Consider the following 14,840-nt stretch of genomic DNA (forward strand, 5'->3'; position numbering starts at 1 on the left):
ATGCGCCTTATGATAAAACTAACACCACCAAAGCATTTGATAAAACATAAAAAGGCAGTATCAAAGCATCAGCTAATACAAGTACCAGATACACGGTTATACTCTACTTATTAATTTCCATATACATCCTATGCAAACAGCCAACACTTTAAATAGAAAATGATGTCAAGTGTCTGACAACCATACAGTTCTTGAAAATTTAGTTAAACCGGATGTCTGAAAGATCTTGTTCCAGCAAAGAAGTATTTTATCTCCGAGATATTTATGAATTTTGTTCTCTCTGTGTGCAGGTATAGGACCTAATGGAAAGAATAACAAGTATAGAGTATGTGCATCACTCAGACATCAACAACATATACATCTGAAGCAGCATTCTCCATCTTAGATAGAGAGGACATCCTGTTTTTTTTTTTTTTTTTTTTTTTTTTGTTTTTTTTTTTGGGGGGGGGGGGCTTAGTAATAACGTACATACAGATCAGTAGCAAAGCGCATTATAAAATACATATCAGTATCAAAACGTTTAATAAACACACAACTGTTAAAAACCATCTGTAAATATATGTAGCTGTATAGCAGTACCAAAGCGTTAGAAGATACCACACTCCTAACAAAGCGTTCAAATAAACCTATGTCACAAATCATCTGATCAACAGAGAAGTGTTTGAAGATACACAGAACAAAAACAAAGCGCCTGTTTATACTAACATGAGTAACAAGGCGTGAATAATAAACATATCAGTTTCAACGCACCTGATAATACAACATATCAGTAACAATGACCTCAGATGCGACCGCCCCAGTCAACTTTAAGGTAAAAAACTAACAAAAATTCGGCAATGGTAGCATGGAACTCAAATACATGCAATGAAGGACAGAGCGATCATTCAATCTGAAAATGTGTAATCTTGCTGACACCTCTTCAAGCTGTAAGGAACCGGTTATCACTTAAAAAGGTCGAGACAGATCTAAAAGAATTAAATGTGCAACGATGAGGTAAAGAACGCCAAATACGTACAGCCGGAACAATCCCAAAATCTAACAGCGTTGTGAAATGTTTAAGCTTAAAGGCATAACATTGATATCACCCCTAACACATCGAGTAGGCTTTAAGCTGAAACATTGATCGTAAGATATTCTTGTCATAAGATGGCCCCAATATGTATGTTAATGAACAAGCTGCGCGATGTTAAAAGTTTGAAGCATAGGTTTGTAATACATTATAAACGTCAAATTATTTTTATTTGGCTTATATCTTCAAGTAATTTATATACAGAGTATCCAACCTACATGGACATTCCTTTATATCAACATTATAATGCTATTTTTTCAACTTTTATACGATGGTGATTCTGGTTGATTCTATAAAACTGAGAAGATACAACATATAAATGGCCGACAAATATTATGAATATTTGTTTCCACCACAGTGACTAACAAAATATTCACAATGATATAATTCTTAACAATTATATAATAATGCAATTTACTTACATTTTACATTTACTTACAATACCATCAATAGCAAATTTCATGAGTAAACTCATTCCTTAATGAAACATCTGCATTGGATTAGTGTAAATATACCGAATATTTGAATTCATATCGACGATGTAATAAACCGACAGCTGACTCAACTGAACATTCAAACTTATTTTCTGATATAAAATGAAGTCAAATATATGATGTCGTGTTTATGCGGGGGGCGTTTTTAAAAGCCGCACCGAACTATGATAATACGATCATATTGTAGCAATCAGGGAAAATAGACGTATCATAAGGAAGGGTTACTAAGATATATACCATAATCTGAAATCGGATTACATATTTAATAGTAAGTATAGAAAATTAAGGTTAACTAATCCCCAGTAGTGCTCCAATGAACAAAAGCGGTAATCCCATCATTTGTAAATAAAACCATTTATATGTGTGTTTGTATTTGTGTGTGTGGTGTTTGTATTTGTCACTTGGGCACATTACCTAGTGGTATTTTTTGAATAATTGACTTTTTGAATAATTGACTTTCCCTGTAGTTTTGACCTTACTCAAGTTCCCTTAATGTTTTTTTTTTCTGCTAATGACGATTTCATTTGTTTGTCTTGAACACATTGCCTAGTGTCCGGCTTGAGCAAATCGAGTCTAGTCCTAATTTTTCGACTGAAAAATAGTTTTGACGGTGTTTCGTTGGTGGTGGAATGCACAACTGTGCGGTATAATACTAGCAAATTACTGAGTTTCAAGCTGAAATCGTCAGTTTCGCCACCTATAGCTCGCATAGCAGATTAAAATGTAGCATTGCACCTTTTAACGAGACCATTTGTCGATGGTTTTGCCATGGCTATTTTAATATGCTATATAAGTAGTCGATTTCATTTCTATAACTTCTGGCCATTTGCTATGTGCATCGAAAATTACCATAAACATTCGTCCTAAAAGTAGGCCAGCAAATCGACGTGTATTCGTTCCCAGCTGGAACTCGGCCATTCCAACGGATGCAGGTAAACATGTGCTGGTTGTCTTTGTTCCATTTGACACCCATTACATCTTTTGACCAGATATTCAATGTCACCATCAATACCAGGCCACCATATGAAACTTCTAGCCAGTCCTTTCATTTTGACAATCCCAGGATGCCCTGTATGAACGGTGTCTAATACCTTAGACCGTAATTTGATTGGAATTACTACCCGGTTTCCCCACATCAAACAACCATGATGAATGGCGAGTTCATTACTACGCTAGAAATAGCTTTTCAACAGAGGGTCATTAAGCGTTTTGTCACAGCCGTTTCTACATAACTGAAAACACACAATAACAGACGCTCGCGCTGAGTTTGTCTGCGAATCTGAGAACTTGTGACCGTTAACTGATCAATTTGAGAGGTGTAAAACACTTCTTCAATATCATTGTCATAATTTTCAGCGGAGTGCGGTGACGGCAATCTAGACAAGCCATGTACGTTCGTATGTTGCTTAGTATTCTTGTACTCGATATCGTAATGAAACCCCGACAAGTACAACGCATATCTATGAACACGTACCGCGATGGTAACCGGTATGCTTTTACCAGGGTTAAAAATCGAAGTGAGCGGCTGGCAATCTGTCACTAGAGTAAAAATATTGCAATACCAATACGTGTGAAAACGTTTTACTGCTCAGTAAATCCCTAACGCTTCTTTGTTTATTTGCGCATACTTACGTTCCGTTCCGTCTTTGTTAAGGAACGCGACGCGAATGCTATTGGCTTTTTGGAACCGTCAGGCATAACATGTGACAATATACCGGAAATACCGACAGGGGATGCGTCCGTTGCGAGCAGTACCGGAAGTTCCGGATTGTAATGTGTTAGGACGGGCTCTGATGTGATCAGGCGCTTCGAATCATTAAACGCCCTGTCACATTTCTCTGACCATTTTTAATTTTTCTGGAGAAGTCCTTTAGACATATAGTTCTTATGTGTCCCTTTTCACTGCAATTATGGCGTATTGCATTCTTTAGTATACACTTGTCAGACTGGTGGTTCGATTTACCACAATGTTTGCACCGTGTATTGCAATATTTCCCTTTTTGTTGTGGCTTCAATGTAACGTCTTTACGGTATTGTCGTTTACTAGGTAGTTTCCTTCTTCCTATTTTATTTACATTTGAACTTCCTGATGCCGTATAATGTAATTCAGCTGCGTCTCTGCAAGCTGTTTCCATCGCAGTGGCGATTTCGCAAGCTTAAGTCAGCCGTTGACAATAGCTTCCGTTGTGTCGCTTCATCCTTTAACCCACAAACAAACCTATAACGTAATGTATTTCCGAGATTATCATTGAATTCACAATGTGCTGCTTATCTCCTTATAGCGGCTGTGAAATCACCAATAGATTCACCTGTCGCCTGATAACGTTTATAGAAACGGAACCGTTCCGTAATCACCAGAGGTTTTGAACATAATTGTTTCTTCAATAATTGACAAAGTTCCTAGTAAGTCTTCTCTGCTTGCTTTTGGGGTGATGTTAAGTTCCTCAACAATGCATACGTCTTCTTCCCCAACAGAGTTAATAAAGCGGCAACTTTTTTCTCGTATCCATTACTATTTACTACAAAGTACATCTGTAAACATTCCTCATATAAAATCCACGATTCACTGTCACTGTTGAATGCGTTTAAAGTTCCAATTAACCTGAGTTCGCCATCTTAATCATTATCCAGAATTTCACGCACAAATGGATAAAATTCCTGAAATAATAATAAGTTTTCGTAAAACATCCTCGTCGCCAATATGTTGTGTTTTCAACAAGAAATAACAACAGTTTACGGTTTATTACTAGTACTAGAGAACAGTCATTGAGAACTAAATTACTGCGATAACATGCAGCATGTAGTAGTACATAGGCGTGGCTATGGTTATCAGCAAGAGGTGTCGCTATTGGCTAAAGTTAAATACACAACAACATTATCTTGCAAATCAACTACAGATTACAATAATATTTGCTTAGGTGACCAGAAAGTGAAAGTTGCTTATTGGAATATGTTTTGTTGCGCGTATGGCTTTATCATTCGGTCGACTTATGGACTGAAGTTTTGATACCTAGATACTCAAGTGTTTATCGTCTCCACACTCGTCGCACCAAATGTATACAGTTCTGATGTCTGTCATAGTACACGTGTATAACTTCTTGACATCTTGTTCTTTTTTTCGTTTGCCTTTGTTTGTCCACATGGTCATTTAGAGATTGAGAGCACTTGAAAATATGTACACGAAACATCAGTGGGCTTAACATCTCTCGATGGATTAAGGCCAGCTACGTCGCCTGCTATCGCATATAGCATGTACTCGTTTTCGTTTGAAGATAAACATTTGAATTGTTCACTTTTCACTATTTATTTGCGTTGCAATATGAGTATCTATTATTTACAGGTGACTTTTTTTATGGACTTGTCACTGTAGTTTTCATTGAATTATAGCTACAACGATATATCCGCATGCTGTAAATTACCACATGAAATCCTACAGTTTAACTTCTTTATTTAATCAGTTGACTTACTCATGATAAGTCACAATGTGTTCACTGTGTTGACAATGTTATGAGATTATTGTGTTTCGAAAAAATTGAGTTAGTTAGCTAACTAAATCATAAAAAACTGTAATCAGGAATGGATATTGCAAATTATCCGTAGTCCAGTCGTTAATGATGATATTGATTTTGTCGTTGTTTCTATATTTTATTGAATGTCGAAATTGTAGAAATATTATTGTCAAAAGTTATATTTACCGCTAGACTTTATTAGATAAGCTGTAAGTCAATCGATAAAAACCCTTCTTGTCAAATGAGAGCTAAGGACTTGCCTAGCTCCCATGTTTTACACACTAATTTGACTGAATATGTTGGCTTTGCATTTGCATCCTAACGAGACGATTTCAGTGCATTCAGCGCTTATATTACCTGTGAGCAGAGAAATTACACGGACAAGCCAAGTAGCCAAATATCTGTTTGAAAGGCAACACAAAACCTAACTGTTGTTACTTTTGTTTTTACTGTTTTTTGAGGACCCGTCATATGAGCAATGTCAATGTAATCCTTGGTAAGACTGTTGTCTGTGATAGCTTTCCTGCTCAGGTTTTCTACACCAAAAGCAATCGTGTATCATTGGAATTAATACTTTAAATATTATGAAGTATATTTCATTTTTTATTGGAATAAGCTCTAGGAAAGAGATTCCTCGAAATATCCGATACACAAAACTGCTCATTCGGTTAGTTTTCACCGGCATAAGCGTGAAGACCATATACACGATATTTTGCGAAAGATCTTTGCTAAGACCGGAACTTTGTGAGCACAATCTTCTTCGATATGCAAATATATGTGACAATAAGCACGTTTGATTCATAAACTTTTGCAATATATTTACTATTGAATGGTAGAAATGATCTGCATTGTTTAAAACATTAATATTATGTAAATTGTTCTCTATGTGGCATTTATTTTTAGCCCTGATTACCGAATATTAATTGCTAGTCAAACTCATCTGGCTTAAAAAATTCGCGAAAAATAAAGAAACTTCTTGTTTACATATGAGACCTTTGTCTTATTAAACTTGGTCAACTGATTCATACTTTGAATCTACAAAGACCATTCTTAACAAATACCTAGCAATTGTAAAGGGTACATGCTTTGGGGTACCACTACTAGACTTTGAATTTTGCAACGACCAGGTGATTACCGTCGTCTTGTACACAAACATTTGCATCAATCTTCAATTATATCCCGTCAAACACTGTTGGAATGGGGTTTAATAGACTCAATACACTTAACGGTTGCGTGGTCGTTTAGCCATTTTTTTTAAACAACCAACAACCCAATTATATAGATTTCGAGTTTTTAATCTGACAATTGGTAGATTTAACCATAATTATGATTAGTAATAAGAGTCTTCGGTATTTTTTTTAAAATTTACTCCTTTGGCTATATTTAGGTTTATAGAGCGAATTACACCTACAGTACAAAATATATCATTCTGACACTTGATACATAATTGGCATTATTTCCATTACAGGAAGTATTGCCTAACACATTTGTAAGCCACTTTAAGATGATATAATTAACTTTGTACAGTAACCTTCTAGCACATTTTTTTTATTATTCTTGGCTTGACTTGTGAAACATAAACGTTACTTCCCTAAACCGATCAAAGACTTTTACAATATTTTTTATGTTGATATATGACTGGCTTGATTACAAACATTATGTTTCTTATACGATTAAATGTTTGTAATTTTTATTGGTATTTTAAATAACATTGCTAAATACCACTATTTTTCTTTTTCCACGTCTTCTAAGCAACACGTTGTGAGCCCCCGAGGTGCGATATACACCGCCGATAACACATATGTAAGCGAGTGGTTCTTGGACATTTTTGAAAGTTTTTATCCTGATGTTTAAAGGTCTCTGAATTATATTTTGCATAATAAACTTCAGCTTTGCTTACACTTAAATGATTATGCAACGAAAAGTTAAAATTAAATAATCTAACTGTATTTTTTTCGGCTCTGAATGAGGTGTTCAAAAGTGGTCGATTTTATGTCCGACAATAGTAGCTCTCGGAGGCTTCATAAGTTAACAACAATACCGGGAATCCTGTCCTGTTTAGAACTTTTTTTATTTCATCTCTGTGAAAGTTGATATGTAAAAAATGTAATATAACCTCTGGAGTCCGTCTAGTGTTTTTTGCCTATGCATAGTGTGATTGGTATTCCCAGCGGTAGTAAAATGTATCAATGTAAACAACAGGAAATGTTTGTAATTGTGTAACTAAAAAAAATCCTACCTGGTGAAAAGTATTCTACATTCTTGGATGTTCCAAGCAATCGGTTAACACCTACATGGCGAAGAAATCTAAAGGTTACGTGTTGTGACATAAGTTTCAGGTTGAAATGGGGAAAAACACCTGTATTATCTGCAAACACATAGCCATGAACTTAAGGTAAAGATTTACTTTTTATGGCAACTGAGTTTACCCTTACACTTACCCCTGTGTAGCTCAGATGACGGTTTGATAGTTTAAGGGAGGCAATTCATGCAGACCTTGACTGCACCTTTAAAATTACTTCCCTTAGACCATGGTCGGTTCACAAGTATACATGTTAAGTGATGTCATTTGTCAGGTAATATGTCGGGAAAAGATTTCACTACTTGATGAAAGTTTGAAAAGTTTAGTGGAAGCTTTTCTTTTACATTCTCCAAGTTAAGGAAACTATGATGGTCAGAATCGTTGCATTTGTTGTTTTAACAAATGTTTTCATTATCTTGTGTTTGCAATGTGTTGAAGATGTTAACTTGCATTTTGTTGATTTCATAGAATGAATTATGTATTTTCGTGGTTTGAGATTTTGGAGAACTGGTTTCAATAACAGCATTCTTTTCTAATTGTTCTTAATATTCAATGTTGCTTTCATGGTTTTGGGTTTTCAGTCATAACCAGAGTAAACAGCATTCACTGTGGTAGCTGTGGTAGTCCAAATAATTGTACGTTGACGGATTTTTTTTTAGATTTTTGATATGGCAAATCCTTCACGTACAAATTGTTTAGTATCAAAAGTGGGTATGTGTTCCGATCAGGATTCCGGGTTAAAGCATATAGCGTCTAAAAAATATCATAAAAACAAGAAATATTACCAGATAATGTTGTTTTATATTAGTTCCGTACACAAAAAATAAATATCCAACTTCTAATTATGAGTTTGACGGCTTTTCTTCATTTCATTCTGTCAAAACATAACGATATATACATGAAGGGCACCTGCAAGGCTTTATGGTACAGTTTTAAATCGCTCGGAACATTTCGGCCATGGCCGAGTTGTTACGATTGTATAACGAGGTCTATCTCGAAGCTTTGTCGGAGGAGGCCGAGTTTTTACGATTGTATCGAGTTGTTCCCCTTCGCATAATTGTTGTCTGTGTCAGTCAACTTTCGTTTTATTGGAAAGGTAAACAACTTGTTTTAATGCATTAAATGCTTGTTTAGTGCAAAATAACATTTCACTTACATGGTAAAATATGAATATAAGTCTTTATGATCAATTTCAACCATAAAATACTTCACTTAAAAGAATTTCAATATTTTTAAAACACCCCCGTTTTTTGCACATTCCCGTTTAGACGTTAGGGATTGGAAGAATCCCGTATAACACGTCTATTATTTTAGACTAGTAGCTGTGGGTGAGAGAAAATGGAGTTCAGTCCCTTAGACTTGGTAGGTGATATAAGTGGACTGTGTTTATGTGTGTAACAGACTGCACAAATTGCTAGGTACACCTGTCGGGGTTCGAACCCACGAACTTTTGCTCTGCAGGCGGGCACTCTGTGGTTGAGTGGTCTCTTATCATTTATACAGATGATAGTTTAAACACCATTTTCTTGTTTCGATATTGTCAAATGAAAGTATACTTTGCGAAATTAAGATGATTTAGTCATTTTGATGGTAAAAAATGTTTCAACAATTAAAACATATACACATTATATATAAGTATGTATTACCAGGCCCCAAATTCTCGAATCTTCGTAAGTCCCTTATAACATGATATGGCTTAGCTCACTATTTTTGTTTTTCTATAATATGCATTATATTAAATTCTTTAGAAAGTTTAAGACGTTAAATAGAGAGATCTGTATGATTATCAAAATAAACAATTCAATATTTATCAAAATCGATTATAATTATGTATTTTGGCTTACTGAAATAAGGTACTTAATTTTGTTTCATAGACACTGAGACTTTTGACCTGTATTGATATTTCTTTTGTAAAGACGAATGCTTTTTATGGTACTACATCTCTCATTATATGTTGTAATGGATATATGGATTAGTATCCAATTTTATGTTCTATGGCGGGATTTTATAAAGACTAAATGACATATCAATACTGACTTATTCTATAACCTTGTTTCTTCTAAATGTTCTTAAAATTTTAATTACTATGATTATATATGTTTAAGGATGTAAATGCCGATTGTGTTTAAATAAGTAGCAGAAGAAATTGCAGTAGTAGTAGGAAACTATTGCAACGTATTGAGACAAGATGTATTCAAATCGTAAATGCCCTAACAGCCGTTGTTTCCAAATGCCCAAACTTCAGTGCGTCATTTCGACTTTCGAAATATCATGAAACATTACATCTCGCCCATGAATACATCTAAATCTAAAGCCAGAGGTGTTTTCTGAGAACAATTCATTCTTTCACGATTTATATCCTCAAACGTGCAGTTACTTTCTGTTATGCACCAGATGTGTACATAAGAAAGCATGTAATACACTTAAGATGCGAAAGCGTACATTCAATTATTGTTCCTCTAAGTGGAATTTGCCCTTGAGTAATGTTGACATTCGAAATAAGGCAAAAGTAATACAATATACTAAGTGAGTTCAGTAATTTGACATGCCTTAATGAAATTTGATCCCCGCATATTTCTTTCATGTTCACTGTTGCGCTTAATATAAGGAGTGACATTCAGTGCATATTGAATGCAACATGTACACCTACTTCTGATGAGATTACTTCAAAGAAGTCTATTAATTAAAAGCGGATCTGACTCTCCCCTCTAAAATTATCCAGTTAATTACCTTTTTGTCAAGCTCGGAGAACAAGTTTGAAAAGATGACAGCAAATTACACTGCCATAGAAATCCGTTCTTCTCCATATCGGCCATCCTTCAAGTATAACCTGTGTAAGATTAAAACGATCAGTTCCTCGGCTCCTTCATACGGAATTCCGTTTGGGCCATAGGTTATAAATGTGATGATGAAATGTGAATGATGATGACGCAACAGTACGACGATGATGACCTAATAATAAGATGATATAAACGCGACAGTACTATGATGATAGCGCGACAGTATAATGATAATCACGCGACAGGACGACGATGTTGACTCAACAATAAGATGCTATAAACGCGACAGTACTATGATGATAGCGCGACAGTATAATGATGAACACGCGACAGAACGATAACAAAAACGCAACAGTAGGATGACAATACGATACCACAATTACGAAAACGCGATATCACGATATTATGATAGTCGCGTTTTCACCATCGTAATACATGTTTGGAACACGCGTTCGGGAAAAAGTGTGAAATTATTACCTCGAGGGAGCCATAAGGTTTTGTGCACGATTTGTGTACTTGGGACCGAGGATATTGCTCGACTGCTCGACATAATTAGGTTTCGAGGCAGCGTGGGTATATTTTATATGAAAATAGAAGGAAAAAAGTTCGAGGGAACGCCGGTTCTCGAGCGACCGCTTGTTCGAGGGAACGCAGTTTCACTGTATCGTGATATCGCGTTTTCATTATTGTAGAACACGTATCGTACTGTCGGGTTATAATCACCGTACAGTTGCATTTTCGTTACCGTAGGCTCTCGATTACGCGTTTTCATCATCCTTTCTATCGCGAAACGCGTTTCAGATCAAAACATTGACAGGCGATGACCCAAACGGAATTCAGTACTATTATGAGGGTGATCTCAGATCGAGAGTCATTCACGCAAGACTGTGTTGTCACTGATGTGATATGAATGAACATTTGTCAAAATAAATACATCTGACCAGTCTACCTTCTTCCCTCGCTTAATATTGTTTTAACCAATGCATAACATTGAAAACGTGCGCGTTGTTTATCGACGTTATATGCCTGTAGCGCTGTAAATCATTACCTTAGTATTAGCGATGTAAAAAGACATATCTCATTTATGGTAATTCAACATGCTATATATTAAACTCGGTTACCTAAAATATTTCTGTCATTAGAAAACTTCAGAAAACACACTGAACTAATTCCGTATCGATTGACAACTCATGTAATATTCCAAATTAAGTATGATTTAACCAGGGCTCATTAAGTTCATGTGATGTATAGTCGAACCCCGTTGACTTGAACTAGCTTGGCTCGAATTCCTCGTTGGCTCGGAGTGAATGCTTAGGACCGATTTCATTATAGTGAACGTAAGTATTCCCGCTTGGCTCGAATTTTCCGAGGCTCGAGGTATATTCGCTGGTCCTTGGGAGTTCAAGCCTACCGGGTTCGACTGTATACAAATAAATATATCGCCAGTGACAGCTTATAGTTTGCAATTTGATTTGACTGTTATCTTAAAAAACAGGATGAAATGTTCAAATCTTTTTGCGAATGATATAGCTTTTAACGTAGAATCTAATTCGAATTTTTATTTATTTATTTGTTAAATCAGAATGTTTAAGTGCATTTAAATCTTATCGACGTTTGGTCTCTGTAAGGCATGTATACGTTTCATATGGGATTGTCCCCGCAGAGTAGGCTGCATTATTGTTGTTTTCCAAGACGCATTGACATTTGTAAGGATGTAATTTCGTATTTTGTATCTGATTTTTTTCAACCTGGATATATTATATTCTATTCTTTTCTATTATATCAATATTATAAATCTATGTTCTCTTGTATTTCCACTTCTCATATCAATGGAATACGGTCAAGTTCATGTAGTGGCCTTTCACTAAAACACATTTCCTTTTGTCACCACGATGCCTTTTCGGGCCTTATTGTGATAACTCGTGAACATTCATTATTTAAAACATGGGGACTTTTGGAGATATTTTTTATGAAGAGATGGGCTTTTGCGATAATCACTCCGAACCGTTATCATTAAGGTCAGAAAACATCCGCTATTTATCCTGCTAATGCCAATGCCGTTATATCCGATGATTATTAATCAAAAGCAGCCGTCTTCACATAGAATTGCCAATTACTGAACGGTGTTTGAAGAAAAGATTCATTATTGCAGAAATTGTGGAATCTTGTGACGTCACAGACAGTACCAGATACAGAATTGTATGTGTTAAGGCGACATTAAGGGCAATTTGTTCACCAAGCATCCACTGATTGGATATTTAAAAGGAACGAATGAATGGAAACGGTAATACAAACATATTGAAAGAGAACACAAGATCCATCGATGATAACAATATCTAGAAGAACTTGTTGGGTTGTTAGGATAAGAGTGGGGTTGTGCACGCAAACTGGTTTAAACCCCCAGTAATTTTACAGTTTACTGACCATTCCAAGGCGGTACCTAATAATCCTTTTTTATATGGTATATATGCACTGTGTTGTTTGTGGAGTTTTGTGTTGTTGTTCCATGTTGTTCCATGTTTCTGCTTTGTGATTGTTTGTTTTTATGTTCTATGTCGTTGGCGTTTACCCTGTGCCATTAAACAGGGTTTATGTTTAAACTTCTGGCTACTGAGCTTGTTTCTGTAGTGTTTCATGTAAATATTGAACATAACTAACAGCTTAATATGTAGTAAGGTTTAACAACATGTGGAGACTTAATAGATAATTTTGAATTTGTTACAAGGTCACATTGTAAATATTCTAAGCAATACACGTACATGTATAACTGCCAAACAACATATGATGACATCAAAAATACTTTCTTTCATAAAATATAAAATTATTAAGGTACGAACAAGGTCTCAAATAATGTTTTATCGCCTTGCTAAATAAATCCAAAGTTTCCAATTAATAAAACAACATTTGGAACATACCTGCATTTTTCTCGAAACGATTGAATAAATGAAATTAAATAATAAGAATCATCCTAATTTTATGACTGACACCACCATCGTCCAAAGGTGGTGAAGGTGTTATCTTTGTTTTCTTTCGTTCATTCATTTCCATACAGATCTGCAGTGTTCTTACCGTAAAATAAGTAGTGCGGACAAATTATAACAATGTTAACACAATGCTACACAAGCTACGTATTGTATGCTGTCCTATACAAACGTGCAACGCACTTAAAGTTACACTCGTGATTTGGACTATACAACCTGGCACTAATGCTTTTTACTTTAAATAGCGATGTTTGAAAGTCGCGAAAACGCGTAGATATTTAAGCATATGAAAGCTTATTTATTTATAAAATATGTATGTATACCACCTATTTAAAAACAAACAAACTTTCGCATGTGAAAATTGAAATTTTATTATGTCTTCCTCGCTTGACCCTGTAATGTCAATTATAAGAGTACGGCTTTCTGGCTTGAGCCTGTCCATTGCGATATTACGGTAATGTCCTGTTATGTCATATGCTTTTGTCATTATGAAACCGTTGCTTTAAGAAACTGATGTCTGTTTTCCGCATAATGTTTGGTCGCCTGCAACTTCATTGTAAAACAACTATGGTATAATATAACGCTAATGTCTGGTTATGCCATATGCTATTGTCATCACGCAACTGTGACTCTAAGTATTGATATCTGGATGTTATTGTCACTGTAAAAATTGTTGTCTTGTAAACCAATGGCTATTGGCATTCATATATTTTGCCATATTATGCTACCATTTTAGGCACACACTGGGTAAGTTATTCTGAAATTATGTATTCCTTCTTGATATCTTAATTGTTCAGACATACATTTTCTTACTGATTTATGCACTATAACTTAATTTTCTTTCTTTCCTTTATTAATACAGTCGGACCCCGTTTGCTCAAACTCGCTTGGCTAGAATTCCTCCTTGGCTCGAACTCGACGAGGACATATTTATTTATACTGAATGTAAGCATTCCCGCTTGGCTCGAATTTACCGAGGCTCGAGGTATTTTCGCGGGTCCCTAGGAGTTCGAGCCAACGAGGTTCGACTGTACGTCGTACATGAATAATCATATCAGAACGGCAACAAGTAAGCTGAGCTTAAGAGGCAGACTTACCGTTCGAAAGGTTGCGTGTGAAAGTAGAAATATCGGTGAAAGTTATCTGCACGCTCCTTATTGCCATCATAAAACCCAGGTGGAAGACAAAATCGTTAAATCAAGCAGAATATCACGTGCAACGGAAATCACAACGGATATTTTAAACTTGATGAGTATGATGAGTATTTGCGCACAGTATTTCAAAAACCAAACGACCATAGTTTGTATTAGTAAAGGTACATGAACAATTATTCAAAATTAAATAACACACATCTTTCAACATTAACATTATGTAGGTGAAAAGTCTAATTAAAGTCACTTAATATATTGCATCTTCAAATATCATTATTTATGTTTTTGTTACTGCAATGGAACGGTCCGCGAAACATGACTTTATAAGATGTTTACATTATATATTGAGCATTCAGTCTCACAAACTGAGTATATCATTGACACTTGTAAGCTTGCATTTCATTTGTTTATGTTAAATCAAACACGTGTTGTTTTTTTTTTACTAAATACCCCGTCAGCAATATTATGTAGCCTAGTCTTAATCCGCATTCGGTACCTGAGGATAACTTCCACTTAGTTTCATTTAACGTTATTAGAATATGTTATTCTCCATC

The sequence above is a fragment of the Mya arenaria genome, chromosome 1 (assembly GCF_026914265.1).
Source record: "Mya arenaria isolate MELC-2E11 chromosome 1, ASM2691426v1".
Classification (NCBI taxonomy): domain Eukaryota; kingdom Metazoa; phylum Mollusca; class Bivalvia; order Myida; family Myidae; genus Mya; species Mya arenaria.